The sequence below is a fragment of the Serinus canaria genome, chromosome 9, assembly GCF_022539315.1.
Source record: "Serinus canaria isolate serCan28SL12 chromosome 9, serCan2020, whole genome shotgun sequence".
NCBI classification, from domain to species: Eukaryota; Metazoa; Chordata; class Aves; order Passeriformes; family Fringillidae; genus Serinus; species Serinus canaria.
This window is the reverse complement of record NC_066323.1, coordinates 8,115,090-8,128,378: the sequence shown is the minus strand read 5'-3', so window position 1 is coordinate 8,128,378 and position 13,289 is coordinate 8,115,090. Positions and strand designations below refer to the sequence as shown.

Below are 13,289 nucleotides of genomic sequence, written 5' to 3'. Positions count from 1 at the left end.
GAGATGGAAATTTTCTAGATTAAAGAACCCAAAGATTCTTTTCTATAAGCAAAACATAAGGATGTAAGTATTTTTGAATCTTCAGGCTTTAGATTGATTTTAATGAAATGTTACTCAAGCTTTGTCCCTTCCTTCCTGACTACCTCTGCAAGGGAGAAGCACGGAAGCAGCTGAAACAAAGTCCATCAAACTCTGCTGTCCAAGCTCTGTGAAGGGAACAGAAACTGGTATTTAATCTGGGGTCCTTGAATGTGTCTGAGGTCAAGGATCTTCCTGATGTTTCTGAGGGCCTTCCTTAAGAGAGAGTGTATTTCTACAAGTATTAAACACATTTTCCTGCAGCTTTTAAAAATTACTTCTCTTCTTGTGTTAGCAACATGAAAAGACAAGATGAGGGTATTACCAAATGCAATCTATCTCTCTTCTGAGCTAGAAGTCTGGGCTAGAATAAGTGGAGTTTGGAAGTAGTAGAGCACGCTAGTTAAACAGTTTTTAGCTGAGGAACACATCTCTGCTGTGCCTGTCCCGTGGCTCTGCACTCACAGCTGCTGCTCCTGAGCTCCCTGTCCCTCCCGGCTAGCACAGCTTGGAAGGGTTGAGAGAGGGGAGGGCAAATAGTACTGGAGCAGATAAGCGCTGTGTTTACACTGCAGAGAGACTGGGGGTCTCAGGGAGAAGACAACTTGGGGGCAGAGTGGGGTCGAGAGCCCAGTGATGGAGAAACAAAGCTCTTGCAACACCTGAAAATTCCCTTCTACAGCTTCCCAACCCCACCAACGCCCCAACTATCACAGCACATAGCCAGGGAGAGCCTCCCAGTGCTGCCCAGGGCACAGCGTGCCCGGATTGCCCCCGACTCCCGCAGGCCCGGTCACAGCCCCGCGGCAGCCCCAGCCAGCGCAGGGCGGGCAGGGCAGGAGGCCGGAGCGCAGGGAGGGCCGGAAGGCAGCGCAGCCACACGCGGCGCCCCGCGGCCTCCGCCCGCCCGCCCGCGGCCCCGCGCTGACAGCGCCCGGGCCCCGCCGCTCCGCGGCCGCGGGGCCGAGCTCCGGGCGGGCCGGGACCGCCGCCCGCCGCCCCCCGCTCACCTCTGCCCGCGGCGCCGCCCGGCTCAGCCCGGCCGCCGCCTGGGCCGCGCTCCGCCCCCGCCGCTCTCGGGCCGGAGCTGCGCCGGCGCCGCCGCGTCAGCCCTGCGACGGGCGGGGAGCGGCCGGGCGGCACCGCGGGCAGGGCCCGCCCGGGCAGCCGGCGCAGCGCAGCGGGGCCGGGCCCGCAGGGCAGGGCCGGGGCCCGGCCCCACCCGGCGCAGCCATTCCCGCCCGCCCGCTGTCTCTGCGGAGCGCTCGCGGGGCCCGCGTGGGGCCGTCCGCTGCGAAGCCGAAGGTGACACGGGCCCTCCGTGCTGCCCTGGTCCTGCTCGCACCTCGGGGCCGCCGCTGTGCCCGGGAACGGCCGCGGAAATGAGACACTTAAAAATGCCAACCTGACTTTTTAAAATAAACCGTTAATTAATATTTCGGTCTGTGGATGTGCTTCTCAAAAACTCAGTTTATAAAATAAGAAACTCAACAACCTGACCTTTTAAAATAAGCCATTAATTGGTATCTTGATGTATGGAAGTGCTGCTAAAAATCCCCAAATTAAAAAGTTCTGCTGTTAACTCTGGCCCCACCAGTCTGGCAAAGCTGCTTCTCCTGGGAGGCAGGGCTTATTTCTCCGTGTGCTGCCATGTGTGGGTCACCCAGCATCTCTGTACCCCAGTTCCCCATGTGTGGGTCACCCAGCATCTCTGTACCCCAGTTCGCCATGTGTGGGTCACCCAGCATCTCTGTACCCCAGTTCGCCATGTGTGGGTCACCCAGCATCTCTGTACCCCAGTTTCCCCGCCTGCAGCCAGGGAAGAAGGTACAGGCCAGTCTAAGTTCTGTGCTGCGTTGTAGAGAGACATCATGGAAATGGGAAGTGCTCCAAAACCATTGCATTTTTGTTGCTGGGTGGAGAAAGGTTACACTTCCTCTCTTACTCAGTAGCCTCTGTGAGGAGAAGCTGAAAGAATTTCTCCAAATAAAAGAAACCAGCGAAGCAGGGATGGTTGGGAAACAGCCATGTTGCACTGTTTTCTGCTATGGCTTTGCACGAGGTGAACTATTTTGTGATCATGCAGTATTCATTATGCTGTGCATTCCTTCAGGAATTACCGTATCCAGGCTGTGGGTTGTGAAATGCTGTAACAAAGAAATTTAAAAAAAGAAGGGATAGAGAAGACAAAGGGGTGATGCAACAAACAAAAAGGCAAAGTCCATGCCAAGCTCAGAGTTGCTGGCTTTTATCTGTTTGTTTGAAAAAAGTCCAGCCCGTTTCTCTCGTTAACTACAGCACTTTCCTAAGCAACCGTTTGTTCTTCCTGAACAGTAAATCCAGCCAAAGATAGGCTAAACAGTTTCAGAGCAGCAGGATGAGTCCTCTGGCCTTTATGAAACACACAGTAAACAGGCTGCACAGGGCAAGGCTCAGGCCATGAAGTTAAAACAGGAATATAGTAAATGGAAAGAGGATTCCTCCCCCAATCCATCTGAGTGCTGCAGAGCTCTCTGCATCTAACAGCACCTCTGCACTCACATCACGGCCTGACCCAAGCAATCATTAGTAGAGTCTATGCCAGGCACTTGAGACACATAAATGTGAGACCCAGTTCATGAGATCCTCTTAAAAAAATCATATTTGACTTTTTAAATGTGGGGTTTTATGAGCCTTCTGGTTTTGCCTGTGAGGATCAGCCTCATCACACGTTCCTGCTTCCTCCCTGTCCGTGAGGGCTAATAGCAGATCTTTAAAAACTGGAAGCTGAGTTTCTCAGATGAGTAAGATGCCTGTAAACACCGAGGCTTTATGGAATGCCTGAAAAACATGAGACTTGTGAAAATGAATAAATAAATAAAAGCTGGACTTGGCAACGCTGACAGAAAGGACTGAATACCAACGGCATTACGGTAACATTTTTGTGGCCAAACTTGCAGCCTCAATGTTTTAATGATGGCAGCCTTTACTGCATTTAACAGAAGCCTGGATTTGATTCTTTTGGAATAAAAGGGCTTTTGAATGCTCTGTAAAGGCAGTTTCCTGACTTCATTGCTCGCTGACACAAACACCAGAATTAAATCTCCTACATCTTGAGCTAAAGCAACAATCCCATTAATTTGGAGACCAGTGGGCTTGTACAGGAAGCAGTTGCTGGAAGAGGACATGTAGCATGAGCTGAACCAGTTGGCTGCTCTGTGCATCTCATGTCGCCAAGCAAGAAGAGGGCCAAGGTAAATCTCCATATAACCATGTTTTATTTGGAGGCTGCTAACAGCCAGTCTGAATTCATGAAGGAATGTGAACAGCCACATCAGGAAACTCAGCAAGAGATTGTTCGAACTGGCAGGGTTTAAGAAGGAAAATTAAATTTGCTCTTTGTTGTCCCTGCCTGTTTTTCCACTTCTGAATCAGAATAAAATGAAGGACCACTCCAGAGAGCTTGCACATTCCTTCACATAACGTCAAGTTGTGATGTAAAGACTATACTGGCAGAAATATCTGTAGGTCTCAGCACATACTTTCATTAAATACATGGAATGGATTGTTAAATTACAGCTAAGAAGCTTGAAAAAAGGTGCATTCACAGCAGGCAAACTCTAACCTGAACATAACTATGGACGTAATGATGGAATGTGGCTACTCCTTGGCCCATGCTTTGGAAGTCTGAAGTTTTTTCAGGCCACAAGAATTTTCATGAGGTTAATCCTTCTAAGGCACAGGGGTACATGAGGTAGGAAGGAAGCAATAATACAGCAGAGGTAGCCCAAACTCCCCTAAGAGGAAACAGCCCCACTATATAACCTTGCCTCAGTACTTCTAGCCCCTGCTCAGTTAATGAAGAGAATCTCAGTCAGTTGGAGAAGCTCTACCCCTGCTGATCCTCCCCATGGCCACCCTATGTGTTCACATTCTGGCCAGGATTCTGCTGCCTCCACCCCTATTTGTTCACTTATTCCTCCCAGGACAAGTGCAAGCAGCTTCTGAAAAGCAGATCACTTCAACATATCCCAGAAGTGAATCTTCTAGAATTTAAACATTGATCTCTATGTCACAATAAAGTAAAAGTGTCATTTCTTCTTCCCTGAAATTCAATGGACTCGATGAAGATTAAGCCTTATATCACTACAGCCATGTAGATCCACACAAACCTCATTTAAGGGGTTGTCAATTTTCCAGCTATACATCTTAGTATATGCAGTTACCCCAAAGTAAGGACTGTCCATATAATGTATGCAGCAAACTCCAAACTGGATTTGCAAAGTGACCTGGTTAAAAACTCCCAAACTCACAACATTTTAAAGGCAGACTTCTGATAGCTCGTTTAGGGCTACTCCATGGCCTGCACAATTCACCCACAGCAACTTCTGGCAGAGGTGGGGGTGAGGGCACCTCTGACATTTTCTACCACTGCAGGGTGAGGCTTTCAGTTCCTCCTCTATGATTATAACCCAATTATATAAGTACAGAGAGAGCTTTTAAAGCCCAAAACCACCACAACTTGCACATTTACTCAACTGCATTTAAAATATCTGTACTTTCATAATTACAACATTGACAAGGATTTCAGAGGCAAGGCTAATTTTCATGGGGGAGAGAGGATGCTTAGCAATTGAGAATGATGTGCATTGACATCAATATTCTGCTCCACTACAAACTCCTAGAGTGAACCCCCATATATCTGGCATTTCAGCACAGTGCTACCCCACAGTGATCACCTCCTAGCCAAGGCTGCAGGGCACAAAATGCTCTTGCTCTCTGTCCACTTTGTGTGCAAGTCAGAATAGCTTGGGCCATCCTGAAGTGGTGAAGTGCAGATACCCAGCCTTGTGCTGAGGGATGAGGAGCCACACAGCCCATCAGCTTTCCTGGCACTCTCCATGGCTGCCCTCACACTGGTGGAATAGTAAAGTCCCAAGTGATCCTTGCTGCTTTTGAGTGTGTTCTCACATCTCACTGACAGGACACAGACAGGGCTGCTTGCCTGCCTTGCAGGTGTGTTTTGAAAACAAACAGATTGAAGTCAACAGGCTTGAGATTTAACTGCAGAAGGGACTGTGGTAGTGAAAGAAAGGCAGCCCTGACATAATGCTTAGCTTTGGACTTGGAAAATTCATAATTATATCTTGCTGTGTGTCTGCACAGACCAAAGCTCATGGAGACCATGTACAGGCTATATTTAAATGAGCTATTCCAGGTACCACAGGCAGTATCATCATGGTACCAACACAGGCTGCAGAGTCCACTTCTGAAAACATGCAGGTAACCACTGCTCTGCTCTGCAGCTCACCAGCTGCTCAGCAAGTAATATAAAGCTAGTTCTAGGTACAATTCCACATATTTATTAGAGCACGGAACCCAGCAGAGGAATTTCTTGATTCCCGTCACTCTTTTTTGCTCCTGCATCTCTGTTCCCTTCCACTGTCTCCTGTTATGCCACTACAATTATCCATGAGGCTCACTGGAAATGGAATGATTGAATTTATCCACATGGAGAGAACAAAAACAAAACAAAACAAAACAAAACAAAAAAAAAAACCAAAACAAAACACCAAACACCAAACCATTAAAAAAAAAAAAAAAAAGAGGAGAAGCAACGCCCAACAATTTTTCTCAAGGTTCTCAAGAGTTGCACAGAGACCACGAGAGGCAGGGGCTGAAATGGTCAAGGCTGGAAGCACTGGTGGGAATCTCCCCTGAACATGAATAAATGGCACTAGTCCAAATGGTGATACAGAAAGAATAAACACAGTTTTTTCTTTTCCAGTCAGCTGCCAATATTCTTCAATAAAACATGTTGGTTGTGTTCTCTCTAGCAGTGACACACCAGGGACTAGATCTGGAAGAAGGCTGCCTCCTGGAAGTGCTGCTGCTGCACAGCATCCTACTGGTACATTTTGTCTTTTGCTTGGCAGCCAGACGTGGGACTTGCTTTTGACACTGTGCTGGCTTTCACTGATATCAGACTGTGAGGGGTTGTTTCATCAGAAACAAAAGAGTGAAATGGAATAAGGAATAAATTAGAAGAAGGACCAAGCTGTTGTTGCAATTCTTGCAACTTGAAAGAAAAAGAGGTAAAAACCAGCAGAGATTTGATTATCAGCTTCCTGAAATGATACTAATATTGTAATTGCTGAACTCCTTCTAAAGCAGGATATAGCTCCAGTTACTGCAGCACCAGAACTCTACTTGGAGAAGGATTCAGAACATGCACTGTAGGACTGAAATGAGGATGTTTGAGTCGGTGAAAATCTTTGTTCTCTGGAGAGGCTGGAGAAGCTGAGACCATTTTCAGAGAAAATTGAGAGTGCTGGAGGGGCCTTCCTACATGTTTTCACACCATTTAAAGGCAGCTGTGTTTATGGATTTTTCTTAGCCTGGGAGAATCCGCTAGGAGAGAGTAAGGTCAAATGGGGCAATCAAAATGACATGGGCAAGGATGTCAGCCTTTCCTAGTGTCCTATGAAGACATTTATGCAATATCATCTGTAAGCTTGACTGCCATACCTAAGGCTTTTGACACAGAATGAACTTTGCTTTTCAAGTTAGAACTGACAAATCAAATAGATTATTCATCTCTACTCAAAAAAAAACCCCAAAAACAGGAAAAGAAGAGAAAAGAAGGAAAGAGGCAAGGAAAGAGGCAAGGAAAGAGGCAAGGAAAGAGGCAAGGAAAGAGGCAAGGAAAGAGGCAAGGAAAGAGGCAAGGAAAGAGGCAAGGAAAGAGGCAAGGAAAGAGGCAAGGAAAGAGGCAAGGAAAGAGGCAAGGAAAGAGGCAAGTCCATTGAATTTTGGGGAAGAAGAAATGACACTTTTACTTTATTGTGACGTAGAGATCAATGTTTAAATTCTAGAAGATTCACTTCTGGGATATTTTGAAAGAGACAAGGAAAGAGACAAGGAAAGGAAAAATTCCTTGTGCTTTTCAAGTATCCAAAGAAACCAACCAAACAACACCCCCACCCCCCCCAAAAAAAACCCCAAAACCACAAGCAACACATAAAAAAAACTCCTAGCAAAACCTGTACAGTGTTAATGGAGTTGTTCTAGCACAAGAAATATCAGGGATCCTCCTGTGCTGAAATACAGTGGTATTAACTAAAATTGACTGTGTAAAAGGAGACATCCAGTCTGACCTTACTGCCAAGACTTCTGAAATGAACAGTAAAGTATATCCTCCTCCAGTGGCAAATCATCAAATCTAGATTAGATGATGAATCTTCAGGTGAAGACACCATTCCTTCTCCATTCATTATGGACACACCCAGACAGCTCCTACAAATTAAAGGTGAGGCAGATGAATCTACCTTTAGTGAAAAACAGTTTCTTCCTTTCTTCCCTAATTTATCGCCAAAGACAATGGAGAGACATCCCAATCCAGACTCCAGAGCTCTCAGCATGGGATGGGATAGGACACTTCAGGTGGTAACCTCTGGACCCAGAAGAAACCATCTAAGGCAGATGTTTACCCTCATGTACAGGGCAGTCACTGGCAAAGCTCAGCCAAACCCTGTAGCCAGATAATCCCCTTTTTAAAAACAGAAGTAATCTTTCCTGTACAGTGAATATTTCCTTGAATTATGAAAACATTGTGCCTATTGTTTTGAACAAAATCCTGACTCATCCTTAGTTGACCTAGTTGACATTTTTAGTAGTTTCTCACATTTCTGCATTGCAGTGCTGTTAGTATATCCCTGCAATATTGTTATAAAGATCAAGGGCTCACCTTGTTTCAAGAAGGATACCAGTAAATATTCTTACAGGCTTTTATGAATAGTGATCCAAATTCTGCACTCACTTTTCTCTGGATAGGAGGGAAAGATGTTCATTTAAAGCCCGTTAGATAATTATTTTAACTTACATTTCTTGAACACTTATTTGTGGTCCAGAAGATAATGTGATGCAGAATCGTATAAAATGTGTGAAGTTGGCTTAAGAAGAGCCCCTCAATAATCCCATCTAGCTAACATGTTAAATTGGAATAAAGTTGGATTAACTCACAAGAAGAAAAACCACAAAATACTCCAGATCTACCCCAGTGACCAGTGATTCACCCCAGGCTGAATTTCAGTTCAAGGAAGATTTTCAAAGTTACTGAAATTCTGGCTGTTGAGCAATTATTCATCTGCAGTTCTGAAGGACATTCTTCACATTCCCCACTTCTACTAAGAGCTATTAAGTATAAAAACATGAAAGAAATAAGCAAATGAAATACTTGAGCCTCTTACCAAAACACACTAACAGCTAATCATAATGCAGTCCAGGAAGGTAGGCTGCCATAATGTATTCAATAATGTGTTAAAGTTACCATTGCAGTCAAACAAAATATCTGGTAAGAGATTTCTAGATAGACTCCAATTAATGTCTCTTACAGGAGGTCTTACTTGTCTCTGTGAGGCCAGAGCAGCTGGGGCAGCCTGTTGGCTGACTGCAGGGATTTTCATCCAGCTCACAGTCAATGAGCAGCTGCTGCCTTTGGTTGCTCTCTAAGGCTCACCTGTGGAATTTTCCTTGGATGGAGGCCTTGACCACCCAAAAGTGGCAGGCAGGTTCTTGGGCTTCTCTGGTGCTTTCTTGGCCAGGTGATGTCAGTTGGATTTAGAAGAAAAGGTCAAATGGTGCAGACAACAGTAGGAAGTGGGACGTGTTTTCCCACAGGAGAGTTGTGGAATAAAATAATGCCACTGCTACTAACTCCAGTCTTTTCTAATTCAGATGGTCTTTAAGCATAGTTGAAATGCTTTGTAGCATTCATACTATGAGCAACCCGCATTTGAATGCTTTTTTCTCAATACAGTGTTCCCTCTTAGAAAGAGGAAAGAATCAGAGTTTAGGATTGGGATTGCCTCATGCAGTAACATACTGTGATTTAGTTTCCAGTTGGTAACAAAGGAATTCCCCAGCCAAGGGGGGATCCTGTGAAGATGAACATGTTTTAGGCATTCAGTTAGCAGAGATACCATGACTGAATGCAGAGCTATCAGAAATGCTGAGAGGATCAGGTACTGTTATGTTGTGTGTCCCCTTGTCCCAATATAGTGTCATGGTAGGTGACTTCTAACCCTCTCCTAGAATATATTTACATGTGCCCTATTTACACAGCCTTTTGTCATCTCTAGATTTAATGTTTGATACCCTTCTTCTGATACCCCTTCTTCAGGACTCACCTGAACAAACAAATCTGTTTTCACACCTTCCCTGTAGTTGCTTGAGATTCTTAAAGAGCAGGTTCCCTTTCCTTTTATCATTACCCAGAAGTCCTCAAACAATTTGCTCTCATCGATCTGTCAAGGCAAGCATACTCAGATGAGACACTTCAAACAGTTTCTTCTTCCTTTTCCTCCTGCCTGTCCTCTCTGAGCAGTCTGTACATACAGACAAACTCTAACTAGCTGATGCCTTCAAAACGCATGTCCAAGTCTCTGCTAAAATCTGTCCCCCCTTCTCTGAAGCTGAATGAGTTGCAGAGCTTCTAAAATGATAAGGCCTTGACTGGTGGAGTTTTTAAAAACTATGCATCCCTTTGATCCCTTTCCCAATATGAACAAAATACTAAACTTCTCTCCTGGATTTCATTACACATAAAAAGACATGAAAATGCAATTTGCTCCTTACTCATCAACAACTACCCATCAGCCTTAGCTCCAAGCTAGACCATTCTGGCCACTTCAAGAAATGGTTTTGAAATTTCCATTTCCAGATTGCCCTGGCAGGTATAACTGTGACTTTGCAAACAGCCACAGCTGTGTGTGCTAATTGCTTTCCTCTAAATTATTTATGAGATGCTTTTGACTGATGAGATTTCTCACAGCAGCATGTGCTAAGCATTGGCAGTGGGCTCCTGAAGTGGTGGGAACTCATCACCTGCCGAGCTGCAGAAAAGCCAGCTGTTAGCAGGCACTGCATCCTGCCTTTGCACTGAGCTGGGAGGGCAAACTCTACCTGCTTTCAGCTCCTTTTCCAACAACTGCTCAATAGAAATTTATGTGTAAGCATTATATCTGCACATAACACACCCCACCACTTTTGGGATTAGATCAGAGAATACTGGAGACTGCCTAATTTAGATAGGGCAGAATATAGGGTGTCAATGACCTGTGGAAGACAATCCATTTCACTAAACAGGACTTTTCAGGCTCTGCTCCCAGAGGCAGCGGGGGTTGTGTAAAATGCAATTAGGACAGCTACAAATCAATAGGCTTAAATTCACCACATAGAAGGTAGCAGATTTACTGGGAAAATTTTACAAGATACATAAACTGAAAAAGAATGGAAAACACGACTACAGAGAGAGCAAAATATTTATAATGACCCACCACTTTACCACTGCTTTTTCCTGGAGGGCTTATCTCTGTCATCCAGCTAAAAACTACTTTAAAAGCTATGTTTGAAGGTAACCATAAGCCCTGTCAGTTAAATAAAAAACTCGTATTCCAGGATCCAGCAATTTATGTCAGTGTTTTTCCTTTCCCTTTCAGATATGAATAACTGATAGGGAGAAGCAGTTGGAACCATGTTGGGTAGAAGAAAAACTTCATCTCTGGAGTTTTAGGAGCTCAACAAGGAGTAGCCAGAGGAATGAAGCAAAGCAGCCTGTTAGAATTACTGCTCACTATTGGTGCTGTGATTACCTTCCCAGGAGGCTCTCGAGGTTGTTGGGTGAGCTACTCATGTGACATCTTCATGAATTTCACAATTGTGTTTAAGAACCAAGTGTAAACAGGATTCTCAGCCAAACTCTAGATGAAATTGTGCACTGGATATTTTCCTAAGCAGTAGTTTTATCCTGCCCATTCCATAAGTTTTAAACAATTTGAATTTACCTTGTGCTCATTTATTCAATATATGCCAGAAGATTCAATGTTTTCTGTACACAGGAGTTTACACAAGAAATAGACAGTGGCAAAGGAGGCTCTGTTGTTTCTCAGAGGTGAGCTGGTATTTCAGAGCCAGCTCAGATATTCCTGAGCTACTCTGCTCAGTGCAGCAAAGGTATAAACTGAATTGTTGTGGAAGGTGTGCAGAGGACAGCACACCATAATCCAGCTGTACAGAAGGTCAGGAGGAGGAAGGCAGGGCAGAATGTGCCATTGCTGTAAGAAAACCCAGAAGTTTCATTTATTTACTCCATTCTCCCATGCAGTGGGGTTGACTCTGGCTGTGTCCTGTTCAGTAGGTGGAACAGTAGGCTGAAACAGATGTCCCAGCTTCCAGTCCTGCTCCCTCAGAGAGGTGAGCCACGTGGACTCCTTGTACTTCCATGAAAGAGCAGCCTGAGGATAAGGAGTTGGGCTCCCTACAGAACAAGAGGAGGATGCAGGGAGGGGGGAAAACTGATGCTTGCAGCCACCCATCACAGATGAAAAAGGAGAAGGGACAGAAGGTATCTGTCTGGATGTGACACAGACTAACAGCATGGCACAGGTAAGGCCAGGCAGTCATTCATGCCTCATTTCTCCCACCTGTAAATTATTCCTCCCCCTTCATCCCCATTGGCACATCATTGTGACTGCTCAATTAATTAAGACTTTAAAAGAGCTTTGAGACATTCAGTTAAAAAAAAGGATTTTTGTTGTATTTCTGCTTCTCCAAAGTTGCATGTATAAACACTGAACTTTTCAAGTCCTTCACTGATGATGAAGATTTATTTCCTATTTATGGGTGGGAAAGTTAGATCATGGAAATGTTAAAGCACACATTTTGAGAAACAGCCTCAAGGTCCAAGATCCTACCTTCTGCATTTAAGCTACATACAAACACAGCTTGCCTTTCACTCCCAATTCTACCTGGGAGAAGCCACAAGTGAAGACATTCACTCACTGGAGATCTTGTGTTCAGGATCCCAAATCAAGTATCTCAAAACTCAACCGTCTCTAGGAAACCTAAAAGAAAACCCAAGAAAACCTGTCTAGAAGCAGCACACTCCAGTGCTCTGCCCACCACATCACACACAGCACCCCTGTGTTCAGCCAGAGCTTTGGAACACCTTTGTTGCCACTGGGGAGTCAGAACCTGGGATCAGACTTTGGGAAGAGTCTGTCGCATGGCTCCCCAACACATGGAGTGTAAATCAATGTATTACAGGGGTGAGAGTTTCCCTGACCAAAACAATTTAAACTCTCACATAAAAATAGAATGCTGGAAGGAAAATCTGTCCATTCTGCACTGTTATTGTGTCTAACAGAAAACCCAAGTTCCTGTCAAAAACAAGAGAATAGAGAATCTCCAGCCAGCTTTAATAGCAAGATCTTTTGAAATACTCAGCCATCTGTCACAGCAGGAGTGCTTGTTGTTCAGCCCTTCTGAAAAATTTGGCCTTTCTTTGGGAACATGATGCTTTTGAAACTCGGCTCTCAGGCCCCTCCTAGAAATCACTTCTTCCATGGAAGGTCCTGCTCTTTTTGTATCTACCACACAGAGCTGGACAGAGCTGTCTTCAGTGCAATGTAACGTGCCAGTAAATCAGGTAGAGATGGGCTTGAAGTGCAAAACTGGAAGATTGCCCTGAGGTAGCCCTAAATCCAAGGAAAAATGGGTAGTCCAGGACTAACTGTACTTTCATTTAATGTTTCTTATGAAAAACATTACAGACATATTTTAGCAAATTTCCAAATGCAATGTATCTCATGAAAAGTGATCACAGAGTTCTCCTATCCCCCCTCCTCTGAGTCTTCCAGTCCTTTCTCTTCCTTCTCTCACTATTGCTGACACTTTGACACATGTGAAGAAGAGGTAACAAAGGACTCAGCAACTGAATGAACTTCTCAATGCTCATAAAATATTGTTAATAGTAAGACCTCAGTTTGGGGTGGAAAACCAGCTTCCACCCGAAACTGAGGTCTTACTATTGCTGCAGCTTTCTGGGGGTTAATAGAATCTGCTATACAGAAAGGAAAATCCAGGAGCAGGTGAATCATCTCATGCACTGGGAGTAGGCAAACAGAGACAAAATCATGCACAGCACTGCACTGAAACAGAATCACCCTGTAAACACCTACATCTGGAATCTGCAGTGATTCTCCTCTATAGAGCAAACATTTTAAAGCAATGATGTGAAAACAGCTGAGCAAAGCAGAGCCCTAACCTGGACATTTGCCCTTTCCTCTGCTACTGTTATATTAGAAGAACATGTTGCTGGTCTCCATTTTAACAAATATAGATTGAGTTCCTTGTGGTTCTCTGGGACAGGGACAAAAAATTGTGTTACCTTC

General features: G+C 44.7%; 1 long non-coding RNA gene across 2 annotated transcripts in view; it reads right to left on the bottom strand.

Moving 5' to 3' along the window:
- Positions 1-7,163: 7,163 nt before the first annotated feature.
- The window catches only part of LOC127059890 (uncharacterized), a 65,321-nt gene continuing 59,195 nt past the window's right edge, over positions 7,164-13,289 (bottom strand). For both annotated transcript variants that reach the window (XR_007778213.1, XR_007778214.1), the window contains exons 2-3: positions 9,246-9,362; positions 7,164-7,353 (exon numbers count right to left, since the gene is read on the bottom strand). This is a non-coding gene — a long non-coding RNA (uncharacterized LOC127059890). The remainder of the gene's footprint in view (positions 7,354-9,245; positions 9,363-13,289) is intronic.